The 21096-nt window shown below is 38.7% G+C and overlaps 1 protein-coding gene and 1 non-coding gene across 2 annotated transcripts in view; one reads left to right on the top strand and one right to left on the bottom strand.

The window, feature by feature from the left end:
* The window catches only part of EDA (ectodysplasin A), a 638371-nt gene that overhangs the window by 262132 nt on the left and 355143 nt on the right, over positions 1-21096 (bottom strand). The window lies entirely within an intron of this gene.
* Positions 2453-2544, top strand: TRNAS-AGA (transfer RNA serine (anticodon AGA)). Its single transcript has one exon. It is a non-coding gene; the product is annotated as a tRNA-Ser (tRNA).

The raw sequence follows: 21096 nt of genomic DNA, 5'->3' as shown, positions 1-21096 counted from the left end.
CTCTTATTTCTCTAGGATATATTCCTAAGAGCGGGATTGCTGGATCATATGGCATTTCTACTTCTAACTTTTTAAGGAAGCACCATATTGTTTTCCAAAACGGTTGTACCATTTTGCATTCCCACCAGCAGTACACAGGAATCCTGGTGGCGTAGTGGTTAAGTGCTTTGGCTGCTAAACAAAGGGTCAGCAGTTCGAATCCGCCAGGCACTCCTTGGAAACTCTATGGGGCAGCTCTACTCTGTCCTATAGGGTTGCTATGAGTCGGAATCGACTCGAAGGCAAAGGGCTTGGTTTGGTTTGGTTTACCAGCAGTACATAAGAGTTCCAATCTTCCCGCAGCCTCTCCAAAGTTTGTTATTTTCTGTTTTTTTGATTCTTGCCAGTGATGTCGGGGTGAGACAGTATCTCACTGTGGTTTTGATTTGCATTTCTCTGATTTTTTTTTTTTTTTAATGGTTAGGCACCTGATTGTCTTCTTTGGTGCAATGTCTGTTCATATCCTTTGCTCATTTTTTAATTGGATTATTTGTCTTTTTGTTGTAAAGGTGTTGGATTTTCCTGTAGATTTTAGAGATTAGACCTTTGTCGGATTTGTCATAGCCAAATTTTTTTTTTACTAGTCTGTAGATTCTCTTTTTACTCTTTTGGTGAAGTCTTTTGATGTGCGTGTTTAATTTTTAGAAGATTCCAGTCATTCAGCTTATCTTCTGGTGTTTGTGTGTTGTTAGTTATGGTGTATATCCTGTCAATGCCATGTATTAGGGTCTCTAGAGTTGGCCTATTTTTTCTTCTATGATCTTTACAGTTTTTGGTTTTATATTTAGGTCTTTGACCCATTTTTAATTCATTTTTGTGTGTGCTGTGAGGCATGGGTTCTGTTTCGAGTTTTGTTTGCAGGTGGACATCCAGTTTTCCCAGCACTATTTGTTAAAAAGATTGTCTTTTCCCCATTTGATGGACTTTGGGACTTTGTCAAAGATCAGGTGACCATAGGTGATGGATTTACATCTGGGTTCTCTATTCTGTTTTACTGGTCAATGTTTATCTGTTGTTGTACCAGTACGAGGCTGTTTTGACTACTATAGTTGCATAGTAGTTTCTGAGTGCGAGTTCTCCTGCATTCTTCTTCTTCAGCAGTGCTTTACTTATTCAGGGCCTCTTCCTTTTTTGTATAAAGTTAATGATTAGTTTTTCTATCTCTTTAAAAAATGCTGTTGGTACTTGGATTGGGATTGCATTGTTTCTGCAGATTGCTTTGGGTAGAATTGTTATTTTCACAATGTTGGCTCTACCTATCCATGAGCATGGTATGTCTTTCCATTTATGTAGTCCTCTTTTGCTTTCTTGCAGTAGTGTTTTGTAGTTTTCTTTGTATAGGTCTTTTAGATCCCTGGTCAGATTTATTCCTAAGTATTTAATTTTTTTAGGGGCTATTATAAATGATATCGTGTTCCTGATTTCCTTTTCATATATTTTTTTATTTGTATATAGGAATCAAACTAATTTTTTAATGTTTTTCTTGTATCCTGCTACTCTGCTGAATCTTTCTATCAGGAGTCTTTAGGGATCTCTACGTATAGTACCATATCATCTGCAAATAGGGACGGTTTTGCTTCTTTCTTTCCAGTTTTGGATGCCCTTTATTTCTTTTTCTTGCCTTATTGCTCTAGCTAGGACTTCCAGCACAATGCTAAATAGGAGTGGTGGTAAAGGGCATCCTTGTCTTGTTCCTGTTCTCAAGGGGAATGTTTTCAGCCTCTCTCCATTAAGAATTACGTTGGCTGTTGGTTTTCTATAGATGCCCTTTACTATGTTGAGAAATTTTCCTTCTATTCCTATTTTATTTAGAGTTTTTATCATGAATGGGTGTTGGACTTTAGACAGGTATTTTTGACTCAGAGAATCACGGAAGTGCCATTCACATAATTATTACTCCGTTTCCATACCTCTTTGCTTTTCACCGTCTGCTTCAATCATTCTCTCTCTTTCTATTTTTGTTTCAGTTGTTCACGCTGAAGAAGTGAGAATTCAAATAACATTCACTGGATATCACTAAGTTCCAGGCACTGGATTAGTAATTTTTGCATATACTATCTCATTTACTTACTTCCAACATTCCCGTGTAGTATCTTCCAGAGTGGAAACTAAGGCTTAAAGGGATAAACGCTATGCCTAAGGTCTCACAACTAGTAAGTGGTACAACCATTATTTAAACCCAGGCCTTTTATACTCCATTTTCTCCATGTCTTTTTTATAGAAGTAGTCCCTGAGTTAGTTCCAAGTCAGAAGTAAAATGTGTTTGGAATTTTAGTTTATTTTGTTTGAAGAGAAATTCAGATGCAGAAAATTTTTTTTTATAGGCTGCTGCATAATAGCGTAAATGTGTGGGTATACATGCACACGTTCCCTGATCACTTGCTTTTTCTGTGGTGGTATCTTTTACTATGAGGCATTGGTGGTTCAGTGGTAGAATTGTTGCCTTCTAGAAAGAGAAAGCTCTTTCTCATGTTGGAGGCTTGGGTTCAATTCCCAGCCAATGCACCTCATGCACAGCCACCACCTGTCTGTCAGTGGAGGCTTGTGTGGTGCTATGATGCTGAACAGATTTCGGTGGAGCTTCCAGACTAAGACAAACCAGGAGGAAAGTCCTGGCAATCTACTTCCTAAAATCAACCAATGAAAACCCTATGGGTCACAATGATCCAATCCGTAACCGATCATGGGGATGGTGCAGGACTGGGCAGTGTTTCCTTCCACTATGCATCGGGTTGCCATGAGTCTGGGTTAACTCAATAGCAACTAACAACAACAACAACAATCTTTTACCATAAAAGTAATTTTCATGGGCCAAAAGTAGCAAACTCTAACACTTCATTTTTTTTTCTTTGTTGAGGTGCTCAAAGAAAAATAAACTTTATAATTTGTTATGGGACAAGTTGTATACATTTTTGTGTCAAAGTGGGACAATACAAGGCATATTTGTAGAATAATAATCACCATCAGCCTGGGAAACTCCTAGTACAGAGCTCCTATTCTCAAGTAGCCCGAGGTTTTTACCTAGACCTGAAAGCACAGATGGTGTTCAGTGTCTCATTGAAATTCGTTTTTTTTTTAAAAAATCAGCATCTGCCATGAAGAAAAGTAAATGGAAAGAAATTTTTCTTAAAAGTTGAGAGAAATAGGAAACAAGTGTATGTCATTGAAAGTTAACTTAGAAAATCAAAAGTAAGAAAAAAGTGGTTTTGTGTTCTCAAAGAAGCTGTATATTTTTTAATATTTATGTTGATTCCTTCCTTTTTGTCTCTCAATAAATATTTAGGATTGTGCCAGGCAGTATATTAGGTATCGAGAATTCAAAGGTAAATTAGATAGTCCCTGCTGTCTAGGACGTCACAGTTTATTAGAGGAGACAATTATAAAAATAAACAAATGGAATGAAGTATGATAAATTCTATAATAGCAGAAAATACTATCTCTAGCAGTGGTGCAAAGGAAGGAGGGCCAGATATACCTGGGCTGCCAAACAAGGCCTCACAAAGCTGGAGATATATGAGCTGGGTCTTACAAAAAAAGAAGTTATTTAAGTCTGGTGTAGGGGTGGATTCCATGTGCAAAGGTATACAGACCAAAAATGACTTGGCCCACTCAATAGATAGGTGGGGTTGGGGCATAACTGTTGTCTTAGAAAATGACAGGAGGTCAGACCGTGAGGTTGGCAGGGATTGTATCTTGGAGGATGCATGGAATGATGGTCATGAGAAAGGTGGTAAGGGATTGGGTCGGCAGCCACTGTGAACGGGATAAAAAATAATTAAGGATACATAAAATGATTGTTAAATGGTGCACTAAAGGCCCAGTTGAGGTCTTTAGAGACCATAATTTTATAGTACTAGCAATCTGCACAGTTGTGTCATTTGCTTCAGCAGCACTCATCCATTCGGGTAAGAGGAACACACAGTTCTGTAAGCTGGAGAATAAGATCATTAAAATAAAAAGATCATTAGAAAGTAAAAATGAATCCTAATTAGAAATATATCAGATACTGCCCTAAGGTCATTCAAATTCCAAAACTATATTTTAAGAGTACCAAAAGCTCTAAGTATTTAAGCTCAAAATGAATATATTAGATGAAAGAAAGCAGAACATCTATCTGCATTTTTGTTTTGCTTTATACACCTCAAAGTACTTTAACAAGGTTGCTCTCAATTTATTCCACTCATATTGAGGAATACAGGAAAGGTATTATCCACATAATCACTATTCCTAGTACCTGTGACCCTGTGCACACTTCTGTCATGACACTTACTGTACTATATTGTAATTGCAGACATCTGTGTCCCCACTAGACTGTGAGATCTTACTCAGCTTGCATCCTTAGTACCTTGTTCAATTCCTATCTCATAGAAGACACTTAAAAGCCTTTTATTAGATGAACAAAATTACAGATGAAGAATTTGAGGCACAGATGAAATGATTTGCCCAAGATAGCACAATTAGTTTGTTGTAGAAAATGCAAGTCCACTGACTCAGACCAGAGAGCTCAGCTTTTATAAGGCAATAATTGGCTTTATTCTAAGATAAGAACTCTTTAGAAGTAAAACCATATATTTTCAGAATAAAGCATAATATTAAAGCTACATAGGATGCCTGAAAATAAATTACATAGTGGAAGGAAAATAAATATCACCACTACATTTTAATTTTCAATATAACAGCAGAAAGAAGGCCCACTGATTTAAGAAGAAATCAATGTGTTAAAAAATGCTAGTAGTTTTTTTTTTTTAGAAATTAGACACGTTTTCCTTTTCATTCTAACCCTCTTTGTTTAGCTAGTAACCTTCTACTTTACTTTCTACTGGTGGCACCGTAATTTATTTTTACAGACAAAAATTATAATAAAGAATTTGACTCAAATTTTTTATCATACTTTAGATGAAGGTTTACAGAACAATTAAACAGTGCATGTATTGTTTCATGACACTGGTTAACAACCCCACAACATGTCAAAGCTCTCCCTTCTTAACCTTGAGTTCCCTATCACCAGCTTTCCTGTCCCCTCCTGCCTTCTAGTCCTTGCCCCTGGCCTGGTGTGCCCCTTTAGCCTCGTTTTGTTTTATGGGCCTGTCTAATCTTTGGATGAAAGGTGAACCTCAGGAGTGACCTCATTACTGAGCTAAAAGGGTCTCGGAGGGCCATATTCTCAGGGTTTCTTCAGTCTCTGACAGACAAGTAAGTCTGGTCTTTTTTTTTAAGCAAGAATTTTGTTCCACATTTTTCTCCAGCTCTGTCTGGGACCCTCTACTGTGAGTCCTATCAGAGCAGTCAGTGGTGGTAGCCGGGCACCATATAGTTGTACTGGACTCAGTCTGGTGGAGGCCGTGGTAGTTGTGGTCTGTTAGTCCTTTGGACTAATCTTCCCTTCTATCTTTAGTTTTCTTCATTCTTCCTTGCTCTTAAAGGGGTGAGACGAGTGGAGTATCTTAGATGGCCGCTCACAGGCTTTTGAGACCTCAGATGCCACTCACCAAAGTAGAATGTAGAACATTTTCTTCATAAACTGTTATGCCAATTGAGTTAAATGTTCCCAGAGACCATGGTCCCCTCAGCCCTCAGCCCAGCAATTCCATCCCTCAGGGAGTTTGGATATGAAGAATCTGATTCAATTTTTGATGTACATGTATGATGTATGATGTACGGCAGCTTTCAAGACCGACCCCTCTCACATTGGGGCAAGCAGATAAGAAGGTTCAGGTACTTCCTTTGTGTTGTGTCATCGAGGAAGTTCAAACCATGTAAGCCCCAACTAGCACAGGAACCTTCATCTCAGTCCTACCACCTAACCACAATAAAAATCAAAACCATTTGCTCCTTTGGTCAAGCCATTTCAGACAGGCTTGGGACCCAGCCCTACTATCCCCAGAAACCTCATTCTGTCAGTAATAAACCTTTTTGTACCCTCTTGGTGCACATGTGGTGCCATCAGTCTTGACATTCCAACCACATTTTGGGTGGGGGAATTGGTTCCATCCCTTGTAGGGAAACCACAAGACAACTGGCTCTGTGAGTAGGATGTCCAGGAGACAACAATCACCACCTGGGGGTCTTTCTTCTCTCGCCTTTTGGCTTGCTAACTGGCTCTGCTGCCTGCTGGTTAGGGTGCACTTTGAGTTGTGCTGTTTCCTGCTGGTGAGCTTGTGCTTTGAGTTGTGCTGCATTGTCCTGCATTTACCAAACCCTACCGAGGCTTATTTAGAATTAACCTACCTAAGTAAGGAGCCCTGGTGTCACAGTGGTTAAAGCACTTGGATAATAATCAAAGCGTTGTCGGTTCGAATGCACAATCCGCTCCACAGGAGAAAGGTGTGGCAGTCTGTTTCAATAAAGATTTCAGCCTTAGAAACCCTACGGGGAAGTTTAACTCAGTCCTACAGAATCAGAGTTGACTCAACGGCAATGGGTTTGGTTTTTTTTTTTTAAGTCAGGAGTTTGAGTAATTGACATTCAGGGAAAGGAGCATGAGATTGGGGCCCTCCTTAAAATAGGGTGATGTGTCTTGGCTCAGGCCTATCTGTGTGTTTTGGATTGAATCATGTGTCTTGATTCCAGCATAAACCATGATGGATGCAATGTCTTAATGAGGCATTGGCTCCATTCTACAAAGCACTCAGGTGACAGACTATATCCTGTGCAATATACAGGCCCACTGAGTGGTCACTTAGGAAGAGAAGCCACCATGTGGCATGTTGAAGTTCATACTCCTAAATTCAGGTGTCTCACTAGTACCCTATGACATGATTTTGCTACTGCTGCCACCTACATCATCTTAAAAAAAAAAAAGATCTTGATCCAAAGACTTATAGAGAGAGACACCCATGACACCCTGTGGCACAGACCTTTATATAAAGTTGTGAATGCTTTACTCTTACCTTTTTTAAAGGACCAAAGGATACCATTACATCTATTGGACAACTGTAAAAGGACAAAGATGCTGAGTTTGATTGAGTGCCATAGCTTGTCAGCATGCCAAGGGGTTAAATCAAACCCGACTAAAGCCTGGAGTCCTTAAATCCAATAAGGCAACAATCACAATGGAACAGGCCCTTAACCCTGATGATATTGAATTGGTACTCTCTGGAGGAAGAAATTTATAAATATGAGCAGGGTAGAGAGAATCCCCCTCCCCAAAGTATATTCAGTAATCACAAAACAAAAATAAAACAAACAAAAAAAAATAGAGGAGGAGGAAACAAAAAACTAAAACAGGGGTCTGCGATTTGACCCAATTGGAAATCCAAAATTTACTAAAACAATTTACACAATAGAAAGATAAAAGGGTTCCAATTAGTTTTTATACCTTTACGACATAGGTTTAAAATAATTTTAATATCTACTGAGATGCACCAATTGGCAAACCTTCATGGTTTGCTAATCAATACTGCGGTTCCAGTTATATCTGGAGATCCCACTAGTTATCAAACATAAAAATAGAGGACAAACAGGTATGCCTCACCTTATCTTGCCTAAATTCCCCATAGCACCCACTGACTTAAAAGATTCCATAGTAGGCATTGATGTTGTGACCCAAATAGTAATAAACTGAAATGAAATTAAGTCTTTGGCACTTACAATAGGCTTGGCAAAATGGGACACCATGCCCCCCTCCTGGCTAAAATAGTTAATGTGGCTCCATATAGACTAAAACAAGGCCTACAGGAATTAATATCCATTATAAAAAAATTTTTTTTATACAAGACGGGTTTTTTTTTTTTTTATACAAGACCTGGAGTCCCTAGGTGGTGCAAACAAACAATTAACACACTTGGCTGCTAACTGAAAGGTTAGAAGTTTGAGTCCACCCAGAGGCCCCTCAGAAGAAAGGCCTGGTAATCCTCTTCCCCCAAAATCAGCCATTGAAAACCCTATGGAGCACTGAAGGAAGGGGCCATTATTTCTGCTGTCTTCCCCTTTAACAGGCCAATGCTCAAACCTGATAAAAATAAATGGCATTTAACAGTAGATTACTACAACCTTACTGCCATGGTAGAATCCCTGGGTGTTGCAAATGGTTAACATGCTAGGCTGCTAACTGAAAAGTTGGAGGTTTGAGTCCAAGTAGACCTGGAAATCTACTTCTGAAAAATCACCCATGGAAAACCCTATGGAGCACAGTTCTACTCTGACATACATGGGGTTGGCATGAGTCAGAATCGAATCAACAGTAACTGGTAATGCCATGGTACCCCTGATTAAGGTTCCCGTATTAATAATAAAATTACTGATTCCATCCATCCGTCCATCCAACCAACCAAAAAAAAAAAAAAACCCAAACCAGTTTCCCTTGAGTCAATTCTGACTCATGGCAAACTCATTTATTGCAGAGTAGAACTGTGCTCCGTAAAGTTTTCAAGGCTACCACTTTTCAGAAGCAGATTGCCAGGTCTTTCTTCTGAGGCACCTCTGGGTGGGTTCAAACTGCCACCCTTTCAGTTAGTAGTTGAGCCTTTAACCATTTGTGCCACCCAGGGACTTCCCATCCAACCAGCAACTAGAAAGTATTTTGCTTTTGTATATTTGGTTAATATGTTCTATTCAGCGCCTATTTCTATAGCTTCTCAAGTGCAGCTTGCCTTCACCTTCAAAGGGACAAAATACACCTTTACCAGGCTACCCATGGGAGCCTTGCCATTGCACACAATCTTTGCAGGCAAGATCTTAACTGCATCCACCTTTCTCCAGGAGCACAGGTATGACATTACATTGATGACAATTTCTTCTGAGGAAATTCATTTGACACACTCACTAAGGACATACAAGTTCAACATCTTTTAGTCCTTTTGGGGTTTTGGAGGCAATGTATTCCTCATTTACGAATTTTACTGATGCTGCTACTTACAAATCGGCCCACCTTAGATGGGATCCCTTCCAACAAAAGGCTCTAGAATCTGTCCAAATTAAAATCTACAGGTACTCCTGTTAGTGCCCTCAGAGACTCCTTCTCTATGGAAGCTTTAGCAACTTCCTCCCCTGCCTCGTGTAGTCTCTGGACCATCCATCATAATCATAAGTTGTACATAGGCCTCTGGTGCAAAAAACTGCCATCCTCAGCCCCATACCGTTCTGTGCCCTTCTGGAGACAGAGGCTCTCACAGGCCCTAAGTCTCTGTCTTTCTGTACTCAGCTATCCATTATGCCTTGGATCATGGGAGGCAGAACCCTGTAGGCCTTGCTACACCAGAGGCTTCCTTATTGAAATGAAAATGGTATTTACAAGAGAAAGCCAAATCTGGGCCCTCTAGCATATCCTACCTACAAGAGAAAGTATCCCCTGGCCTTGGTCCCTTGCCAGAGGCCATGATGATGAAGGAGGTCACCCCTCTCCTGGACCCACTGACCATCTAGGGAGCCTTTGGGATGAATTGATTAATCAGAAAAGGGAGCTTGTATACTTTGCAGACAGCAGCACCACCATCACACATGAGGGAGCTTGCTGGAGAGCTGTTCGTTTCCAAGAGTTAGCACAAATGGTTGAGCTTCAGGCAGTTGTCTTAGCACTGGGTACCCTAGCTAACAATTGGCCCCATCTGCACAAATTTAGAGAATCTTGGGACATTGCCAATGGTCTGGCTGTCTGGTCAGGCCAATGGCAATAACGACAATTCCTTATTCAAGATTGCCCTCTTTGGGGTAAAGAACTACGAGAGTCTTTTGCCTTACAGATACTCAAAAGGTCACACATGTCTTTGTACACACTAAAGCCACAACACAAGGCTTCAACAAGACACTTTTTACCTCCTTTGGAGTTCTAAACAGTATTGATAATGACCAAGGCAAATGTTTCACTTCACACAATGTACAATGGTGGGCACTTGAGAAAGCTATTCAATAGAACTTTTATTTCCCTTACTGGCCTCAAGCTACAAGCCTCATAGAATGCCATAATAATTTATGTAAAGAAGTTCAAATTCAATTAAGTAAAATATGACACATTTCTACTGTCAATCAAACATCAGAGGTGAATTGTAATAGTCTGACTCCATTTTTGTTGTTTGGCCACTGACACCTTTCAGGCCTCACCATTTCCCTTCCCCTTTTTCTTCTACATGTTGGCAAGCTGATAAGAATGCCAGGACACTGCCTCCCTTGGTGCTGGTGGAGAAGTTAAAACCAAACCATGTAAACCCCAGCCAGCACAGGAACGTTCACCCCAACACCAAACCCTAACTGCAATAAAAACCAAAGCCACTCACCCTTCCCTTTTCTCAAGCCATTATAGACCAGCTTGGGAGCCTGTCCAGCTCTCCCCAGAAAGCCTCATTATGTGAGTAATAAACCTTTTCATACTCTGTTAGTACACGTGTGATGTCATCAGTCTCAACATCCAAGTCCAATTTTGGATAGGGGGTTGATCTCACCCCCTGCAGAGCAACTAAAAGGCAAAAAAACGGATTCTAACTCTTGGAATTCTGAAATTCTCCTCAGCTATATGACACTCTTAAGCCTTTTTCATAACACTATCTACTGAAATTTACTTATACACTTCAAAACAAACAAATACTATTTGAAGTGGGTTCCTCAAAATGACATAAAAAAAATAACAAAATAGGGATGAGAAAGAAAGCCAAGCCAATATACAACTCTAAGAACAGCACAGTTGCTGTTGCTGGCTGTACAATTTGTTTTTTTTGTTGTTGTTGTTTTTGGTGTATCCTGTCAAGGCAACAACTTGCATTTGTATAAGGTTTCATAACGTACAAAGTATTTTTACTACGAAACACTCATAATCTCCTCTACTCCTATTACCCACTTGTAAAGGAAGTGTTTTTCTTAGTTTCATTTTGCACTTGAGGAAATTTAAGCTCAGAGATACTAAGTTATTTACTAAAGGTCCTGGAAGTTTCAGGTCTGGGAAATCAGGGCTTGATTACAAAGTTCACTTTCTTTACACTGACATACGCAAGCCCTTTTCCTACCACCACTTCTTTCTTTAAATGATACCTCTGTGAGTATTCCCTGTAAGTGATCAGTTGGGTAGGCACTGATGGCTCTCTGACCTAATCTGTGACAGGAGCCTGCTTCCTAATCTACTAAATGAAGGAAGTAGACCAGATGATCTCTAAGGTACTGTTGTACTTCGAAAGTGTATGGCATTAGAAGTGGTAGCTAGGCAGACACAAGCAAGATCAGGTCTAGGAAATAACTCCCCAACCCATCTCACACTATCTACTCTGGATAGAATAATTGTGACAGCAGAGGCAAAAGCTAGGAAATCAATTATCTCCCTTCTAACTTCCACAATTTGAAATTACTGTGTTTCTGAAACATGGCAGAGGTGTCTAGTGTGCCCTCTCCCAGTAATCCATATCCTACCCAGTATCAAGGGATGAATTCAACTCCAATCACCTTCATAGCTTTTTCCCAGACTGTACACTAGCCTATAGCCTTTTTTTTCTCTTGCTTCCAACAACACTTATCTGTCCCACTCACTTTAACTCTACTCATATATGGCATTCTTTTTCTTCTTTAACAGCATCTCATATAAGAGCCATTCAAATATACATGTTACATTTTTAAATTTGCCTATTTAGTGGATTAAATCCTCTTAAGATATTATGTGTTAAAAAAAAATAAAAGAGATTTTAAATTCTCCTTATTTATATAATTTTGCTCCTAGTTTGCTAGTTTGTTGTATTGTGGTTGCTTGTGTGTTGCTGTGATGCTGGAAGCTATGCCACCGGTATGTCAAATATCCGCAGGGTCACCCATGGTGAACAGCTTTTAGCAGAGCTTCCAGACTAAGATAGACCAGGAAGAAGGGCCAGGTGATCTACTTCTGAAAAAAAAATTAGCCAGTGATAACCTTACGAATAGCAGAGGAACCCTGTCTGACATGGTGCTGGAAGATGAGCCCCTCAGGTTGGAAGACACTGAAAACAGGACTGCCGAAGAGCTGCCTCCTCAAAGTAGAATCAACCTTAATGACGTGGATGGAGTAAAGCTTTCAGGACCTTTTTTTTTGATGATGTGGCATAACTCAAAACAAGAGGAAATGGCTCCAAACATCCATTAGTAAGTGGAATGTGGAATGTAAGTATGGATCAAGGAAAATTGGAAGTTGTCAAAAATGAAATGGAATGCTTGAAGATCCATATCCTAGGCATTAGTGAACTGAAATGGACTGATATTGGCCATTTTAAATTGGAAAAATCATATGGTCTACTATACTTGGAATGACAAATTGAAGAGGAATGGCATCACATTCGTCATCAAAAAGAACATTTCAAGATCTATCTTGAAGTAGAATGCTCTCAGTGACAGAATGATATCCATACGACTACAACGAAGACCAGTTAATACGACTGTTATTCAAATTTACCCACCAACTACTACTGCCAAAGGTGAAGAAACTGAAGATTTTTTTACCAACTTCTGCAGTCTGATGCATTGAAAATTACTGGTGATTGGAATGCGAAAGCTGAAACAAGAAGGATCAATAGTTGGAAAATATGGCTTTGGTGATAGAAACGATGCTGGAGATTGCATGATAGAATTTGGCAAGACCAACAATTTATTCATTGCAAAAACTTTTTTTTCAACCACATAAATGGTGACTAGACACATGGACCTCGATGGATGGAATATACAGGAATCAAATTGACTACCTCTGGAAAGAGACAATGGAGAAGCTCAATATCATCAGTCAGAGCAAGGTCAGGGCCTGACCGTGGAACAACCAATTGCTCATACACAAATTCAAGTTGAAGCTGAAGAAAATTAAAACAAGTCCATGAGAGCCAAAGTACAACTTTGAGGATATCCCACCTGAATTTAGACATCATTTCAAGAATAGATTTTGTTTACAACGTGCGTTATTTACAGTGTGACAGCGGGTAGACTACGTAACTTCTCTAAGCCTGTTTCCCTGACTGTATATTGAGGATAATGCTTATAATATAGGATTGTTGTGAACATCAGAAAAAAATATAGAGAGCCTCCAGCATAATGCCTAATAAATGGTAGACATGCTGTAACTTAAGCCTTGGTTTATTTATCATTAAATTCAGAACTTTGTATACTAATGTATACTAGGTATTTATATATCAGGGCTTATTACATACCAAACACATGCATGTAAACAATTTAGGACATCTATTTGTCATTTGTGTAGGTTCAGGTCATTCTACACATATACCATGTCCTGATCAGGATTTTCTGAGTTACACTGCAAGTAGGGACTACAGCTACTTAATTTCATCAAGTATCTTTGTCGCTTAATTAGAGCATTTTGTATTGGTGCTGAGTTTAACTGCACAACACATTATTAATTATTAGACTGAATTTGACTCTACCATAAGAGATAAACCAACATGGAAGATCCTACCTGAGAATGTTTAGTTGAGTTTAATTTTTCTAAGCAAAGAGGGTAAAAAAAAAGTTATCTTGGGAATGCATTTTGAAAAAGAAAGAGAGGATGTGCCAAGTTTTACAAATAGCCAGTGGTCCAGTGTGACAATTTATGTCTGACTAATAATAAAGAAGGTTAATTTTATTCATATCCATTCATTCAACAGATCAAATAGATATTTGAGTATTTTCTCTGTGCCAAGCATTGTTGATTCAGTAGTGAAAGCAAGCAGATATGTCTCTTTGAGTGTAGTTAAGTGACTATAGTTAACTGCCCAGTCACCTCCAGAGGCAGATAAAGCCAGTCTCCTAATTTCAGGGTTCTTGAAGCTTCTCCTACACTTCTTGTAACTCTATTTTGATACAGCACAAAATTTGACATTAAGTTAGTCTAGCACTTATCTTGGGAGAATTAGGATGTTTCAAAAGGCAGCCTTATCATGTCTCAAAAGGGAGGACATGCAGAACAAAATTTCAAATTGTTATGCAATCCAGGCTTTCTGGAGCCATGGAGGCTGGATGAACCCCTGAAACTATTGCCCTGAGATAATCTTTAAACCTTAAACCAAAAATATCCCCTGAAATCTTCTTAAAACTAAACAACAGTTTAGCTTAACTAGTAAAGAATACCTGCCTTGAGCATTGTGGTCTTTCAAGATCTATCTATATGGGATCAAATTGACAACAACAAATTCAAAGGTTAGATAGGAAGCTTAGGGGGCAGTGACTTTATATTAACGGGGGAGGAACAGTTTGGAAAAGAAGGGTGAGAATGTTGCACAACTCAAAGAATGTAATCGATGTCACTGAATTGTACATGTAGAAATTGTTGAATTGGTGTATGCTCTGCTGTGTATATTCTCAACAACAACAGTAACAACAAAGGCAGCTACATCTCAAAGCAGAGCCAGAACAGAAAGCCCGAGGTCACAAGGGTGATGAGATAGAAAGCTCTGAGCCAGGAATAGAAATATGGAGCAAGGTTCTAGTGCTGGAAGTGCCATTTTATGACCTTAGGCAAGTCACTTAATCTCTGATCTTCAGTCCCCTCATCTGTTAGATTAATGGTCTAGCTTCAACAACAGCATCAATAATGAAGATTCTATGACAACATTATAGTGAGGCCCCAGGGTATTCTAATTTTCTTGCCAACTTAGTGGACATTTACTATAAACTTATTAAACAATTCTACCTAGTACTCATAACTACATATTTATTTTGGTAACAGGTTCCAATTAAATTATTTTCACAGAATCCAAGTTTAGAAGGAGCCCTATGGGCCAATTAGTTAAATAAAAGTCATTCCCCTAGCCAATCACGTCAGATGATTGTCTATACTATTTCATAAGGTTTTTCCCGGGAGTGAGATTCAGCTATCTCACTTAGTTGACAGTTCTAGTACTTAACAAACCCCATTACTGAGCACTTCTTTCTTATGTCTGACCTCATCACTCTCAACGTAGTTTAAGCCTTTTTCTTTTAGCTTTCTCTTCTCAAGAGGAGGAACAACTGGTTGGCATCTTTTTGTAATAATATTTCACGGATATGTAGGCAATGATTAAATCACAACCTCAGCTTTCTCATCAGATGGAATAACCCTATGCTTCCAACTCTGACATCTATAATCCTTTGAGTTGTATATTTTAAAAGAAATAATCAAATCTTATCTATTTTTTGTCAAATGAATATTAGAAAGTAAAGCACACCCTTTCTCAAATATAAGTTAGGACAGTGGTGATTAAGAGCAATCCAAATTCAGTGATGCTATGTGAACTATTTTTATAAAACAAGTTCTGAAAAAATACCATCCCTTGAATCATCTTTTTCAAATGCTAAAAGACAAAACACATTTTAATACAGGGAATGCTCAGAGAAGAGTTGATATGGATGCATCTCAGATATATTAGTACCTCTTGATCAGCTGTACATAACTATTTCAGCCATCCACATAAATCTTAACATCCCAAAGAAAACATACAGCAACTATTGAATTCTCCCTTTGATCACTTAGGTTTGCTTGCTTCAGGTCCTTTAAGTACAGGTAGCTGCTTCTCAAACATCCAGAACCTTCTATTTGTAGGCCCATCGCCTGTCTACAAGATATCACTGCAGCCAGGGATAGAAAAACAAACTCAAGACTATTTAAACACAATGTGGTCAGGTATGTGTTAGATCAAAGGCAAGGTTTCTGATACTGCAAACGTTTTATTTTAGTGTTTTGTGGCCTTTAATCATAATTTTCTTTTTATTTTAATTAATGTAGGTGAAACAGAAAAACACAGATACTGCCAGACAGTCATTGACAAGTACATCTTATAGTCTGACAATGAGCTTAAATATTCCCAACTTTTGCAGTCATAAAATCTGTTCATTTCTCTCTTAAGAAGTGACTTGCCTATGATTATTCAGCTAGTTAGTGTCAAACTGGGATCTTTTGACTCCAAATCCAATCTAATGCTCTTCAAAAGAATATTTTTAATGTTTAAAATTTATAAAAAGTCACAAAGAACAGTAATCCATGTACCTACCACTGAACTTAAGAAATAAATCTTTGCCAACACACAGTTAAATTTGTATTGTGTCCCCCATCCCTGATCACCTCTCCTTTCTTTGCCCAACAGTTAACTACCACCTTGAATTTTGTATTTATTATTTCCATTCATTTTTTTTCATTGTGGCAAAAATATAGAACAAAACATTTGCCAGTTCAACAATTTTTACGTATATAATTCAGTGACATTGATTACAGTCATCATGTTGTGCAATCGTTGTTGTCGCTGTTAGCTGCTGCTGAGTCAGCCCTTGTTTCCTAGCGACCTCATGCACAATGGAACAGTTCGCTGCCCAGTCCTGTACCATTCCCCTGATGGATTGTGCGTGGGACCACAGTGATCTTTAGGGTTTTCATTGGCTGATTTTCGGAAGAATGGGACCTTTCTTCCTAGTCCATCTTAGTCTGGAAGCTCTGCTGACATCTGTTCAGTATAATAGCAACATGCAAGCCTCCACCCACAGATGGGTGGTGGCTGTGCTTTTCCAAGTTATTCCACCACCATTAACAGAAACTTATAGCCTCCTAGGCAATGACTCCCCCTTACCTCCTCCCTGTCCTCCCTGGTAACTATTAATCTACTTTGATGTCTATACATTTGCCTATTCTAGATATTTCATATAAGTGGGGTCATACAATATTTGTCCTTTTGTGACTGATTTATTTCACTCAGCATAATGTCGTCAAGGTTCAACCATGTTGTAGCATGTATCAGGACATCATTTCTCTTTGTGTGCATGTACAAATTTGTTTATCCATTCGTCTGGTTTTGGACATTTGAGTTGTTTTCACATTTTGGCTATTGTGAATAGTGCTGCAATGAACACTGGTATACAGGTTTCTGTTTGTGTTCTTGCTTTCAATTCTTTGGGGTGTATACCTAGGATTGGGATTGTTGGGTCATATGGTAGTTCTACTTTCAATGTTTTGAAAAACCGCCACAGCAGCTGTACCATTTTGCATTAACACCAGCAGTGGATGGCGGTTCAATGCATTTCTATATACACCTACATAAAATGTATATACCTCTAAGAAATATATGGAATTCTTCAGGATTTTTTTTAAACTTTATATAAACTGTTTCATTATATATGTATATTCTTCTTCAACTTGCTATTTTTGTTCAAAACTGTGTTTATTATATTCAACTATATTGATTCATATAGCTCTAATTCATTTTCATCTATTCTATAGTATTCCACTGTATGAATATACCATAACTTATCTATTTCCCTGTTCATGAGGCTTAAGTTGTTTCCAATTTCTTGCTATTATAAACAATGCACCTTTATAATATATATTATTGTACATGTCTCCCAATTTATCATGAAAGAATCTCTTGAGGAATTCACCTAGGAGTAAAAGCACTAGGTCACAGGTTATACACATCTTCAGCTTTAATACATATTGCCGTATTGTTCTTCCAAGTGGTTGCACCCATTTACATTCCCACCAGCAGTGTAGAAAATATCAGACTCGGTAATTTTTTTTTCAAATTTGATAGGCTGAAATGTTAACTTGATGGTAATTTGCATTTCCCTGATTACTAGCGAAAATGATAATCTTTTCATGTTTATTGGTCGTTCATGTTTCCTCTTCCGTGAACTGCCTGTTCAAATAGTTTTTCTAATGGGTTGCCTTTATTTTTTCTAAATTGAGAATTTCTTTATATATTCTGGGTAATAATATTTTGGATATTGTATTTGTTACAAATATTTGCTCCCAGTTTGTGGGTTGTCTTTTTTGGATTTTTTTTTCTTTTCACATTTTGATAGTGTCTTTTGATAAACAGAAATTTTTTTAAATTAATTTTTATTAAGCTTCAAGTGAACATTTACCATTCCAATCAGTCTGTCACATGTAAGTTTACATACATCTTACTCCCTTCTCCCACTTCCTCCCCCCCTATTGAGTCAGCCCTTGCAGTCTCTCGTTTTGTGCCAATTTTGCCGTCTTCCCTCTCTCTCTATCTTCCCATCCCCCCTCCAGTCAAGAGTTGCCAACACACTCTCCAGTGTCCACCTGATTTAATTAGCTCACTCTTCATCAGCATCTCTCTGCCCCCAACTGACCAGTCCTTTTCATGCCTGATGAGTTGTCTTTGGGGATGGTTCCTGTCCTGTGCCATCAGAAGGTCTGGGGAGCATTGTCTCCGGGATTCCTCTAGTCACAGTCATACCATTAGGTATGGTCTTTTCATGAGAATTTGGGGTCTGTATCCCATTGGTCTCCTGCTCCCTCAGGAGTTGTCTGTGGTGCTCCCTGACAGGGCAGACATCGATTGTGGCCGGGCACCAACTAGTTCTTCTGGTCTCAGGATGATGTAGGTCTCTGGTTCATGTGGCCCTTTCTGTCTCTTGGGTTCTTGGTTGTCGTGTGACCTTGGTGTTCTTCCTTTGCCTTTGCTCCATGTGGGTTGAGACCAATTGATGTATCTTAGATGGCCGCTTGTTGGCATTTAGGACCCCAGACGCCACATTTCAAAGTGGGATGCAGAATGTTTTCATAATAGAATTGTTTTGCCCATTGACTTAGAAGTCCCCTCAAACCATGTTCCCCAGACCCCAGCCCCTGCTCCGCTGACCTTTGAAGCTTTCATTTTATCCCGGAAACCTCTTTGCTTTTAGTCCAGTCCAATTAGACTGACCTTCCTTGTATTGAGTGTTGTCTTTCCCTTCACCCAAAGCAGTTCTTATCTACTGATTGATCAATAAAAAACCCTCTCCCTCCCTCCCTCCCTCCCCCCTTTGTAACCACAAAAGTATCTGATCTTCTCCGTTTTTTCTATTTCTCAAGATCTTATAGTAGAGGTCTTATACAATATTTGTCCTTTTGCCTCTGACTAATTTCGCTCAGCATAATGCCTTCCAGATTCCTCCATGTTATGAAATGTTTCAGAGATTCGTCACTGTTCTTTAACGATGCGTAGTATTCCATTGTGTGAATATACCACAATTTATTTACCCATTCATCCGTTGACGGACACCTTGGTTGCTTCCAGCTTTTTGCTATTGTAAGCAGAGCTGCAATAAACATGGGTGTGCATATATCTGTTTGTGTGAAGGCTCTTGTATCTCTAGGATATATTCCGAGGAGTGGGATTTCTGGGTTGTACGGTAGTTCTATTTCTAACTGTTTAAGATAACGCCAGATGGATTTCCAAAGTGGTTGTACCATTTTACATTCCCACCAGCAGTGTATGAGAGTTCCAATCTCTCCGCAGCCTCTCCAACATTTATTATTTTGTGTTTTTTGGATTAATGCCAGCCTAGTTGGTGTGAGATGGAATCTCATCGTAGTTTTAATTTGTATTTATCTAATGGCTAACGATCGGGAGCATTTTCTCATGTGTCTGTTGGCTGCCTGAATATCTTCTTTAGTGAAATGTGTGTTCATATCCTTTGCCCACTTCTTGATTGGGTTGTTTGTCTTTTTGTGGTTGAGTTTTGACAGAATCACGTAGATTTTAGAGATCAGGCGCTGGTCGGAGATGTCATAGCTGAATATTCTTTCCCAGTCTGTAGGTGGTCTTTTTACTCTTTTGGTGAAGTCTTTAGATGAGCATAGGTGTTTGATTTTTAGGAGCTCCCAGTTATCTGGTTTCTCTTCGTCATTTTTGGTAATGTTTTGTATCCTGTTTATGCCTTGTATTAGGGCTCCTAGGGTTGATCCTATTTTTTCTTCCATGATCTTTTTCGTTTTAGTCATTATGTTTAGGTCTTTGATCCACTTGGAGTTAGTTTTTGTGCATGGTGTGAGGTATGAGTCCTGTTTCATTCTTTTGCAAATGGATATCCAGGTATGCCAGCACCATTTGTTAAAAAGACTATCATTTCCCCTATTGACTGACACTGGTCCTTTGTCAAATATCAGCTGCTCATACATGCATGGATTTATATCTGGGTTCTCAATTCTGTTCCATTGGTCTATGTGCCTGTTGTAGTACCAGTACCAGGCTGTTTTGACTACTGTAGCTGTATAATAGGTTCTGAAATCAGGTAGAGTGAGGCCTCCCACTTTCTTCTTCTTTTTCAGTAATGCTTTACTTATCCGGGGTTCTTTCCCTTCCATATGAAATTACTGATTTGTTTCTCTATCCCCTTAAAATATGACATTGGTATTTGGATTGGAAGTGCGTTATATGTATAGATGGCTTTTGGTAGAATAGACATTTTTACTATGTTAAGTCTTCCTATCCATGAGCAGGGTATGTTTTTCCACTTAAGTATGTCCTTTTGAATTTCTTGTAGCAGAGTTTTACAGTTTTCTTTGTATAGGTCTTTTACATCCTTGGTAAGATTTATTCCTAAGTATTTTATCTTCTTGGGGGCTACTGTGAATGGTATTGATTTGGTGATTTCCTCTTCGGTGTTCTTTTTGTTGATGTAGAGGAATCCAAGTGATTTTTGTATGTTTATCTTATACCTGAGACTCTGCCAAACTCTTCTATTAGTTTCAGTAGTTTTCTGGAGGATTCCTTAGGGTTTTCTGTGTATAAGATCATGTCATCTGCAAATAGAGATAATTTGACTTCCTCCTTCCCAATCCGGATGCCCTTTATTTCTTTGTCTGGCCTAATTGCCCTGGCTAGGACTTCTAGCACAATGTTGAATAAGAGCTGTGATAAAGGGCATCCTTGTCTGGTTCCCGTTCTCAAGGGAAATGCTTTCAGGTTCTCTCCATTTAGAGTGATATTGGCTGTTGGCTTTGCATAGATGCCCTTTATTACGTTGAGGAATTTTCCTTCAATTCCTATTTTGGTAAGAGTTTTTATCATAAATGGGTGTTGAACTTTGTCCAATGACTTTTGTGCATCTATAGAATTTTTTTTTATTGATAAGATCATGTGGTTTTTATCTTTTGTTTTATTTATGTGATGGATTACATTAATGGTTTTTCTGATATTAAACCAGCCTTGCATACCTGGTATAAATCCCACTTGATAGTGGTGAATTATTTTTTTGATGTGTTGTTGGATTCTATTGGCTAGAATTTTGTTGAGGATTTTTGCATCTATGTTCATGAGGGATATAGGTCTATAATTTTCTTTTTTTGTAATGTCTTTACCTGGTTTTGGTATCAGGGAGATGGTAGCTTCATAGAATGAGTTGGGTAGTATTCCGTCTTTTTCTATGCTTTGA

The sequence above is a fragment of the Loxodonta africana genome, chromosome X (genome assembly GCF_030014295.1).
Source record: "Loxodonta africana isolate mLoxAfr1 chromosome X, mLoxAfr1.hap2, whole genome shotgun sequence".
Taxonomy (NCBI): Eukaryota; Metazoa; Chordata; class Mammalia; order Proboscidea; family Elephantidae; genus Loxodonta; species Loxodonta africana.
This window is presented reverse-complemented; position numbering and strand designations above follow the sequence as displayed.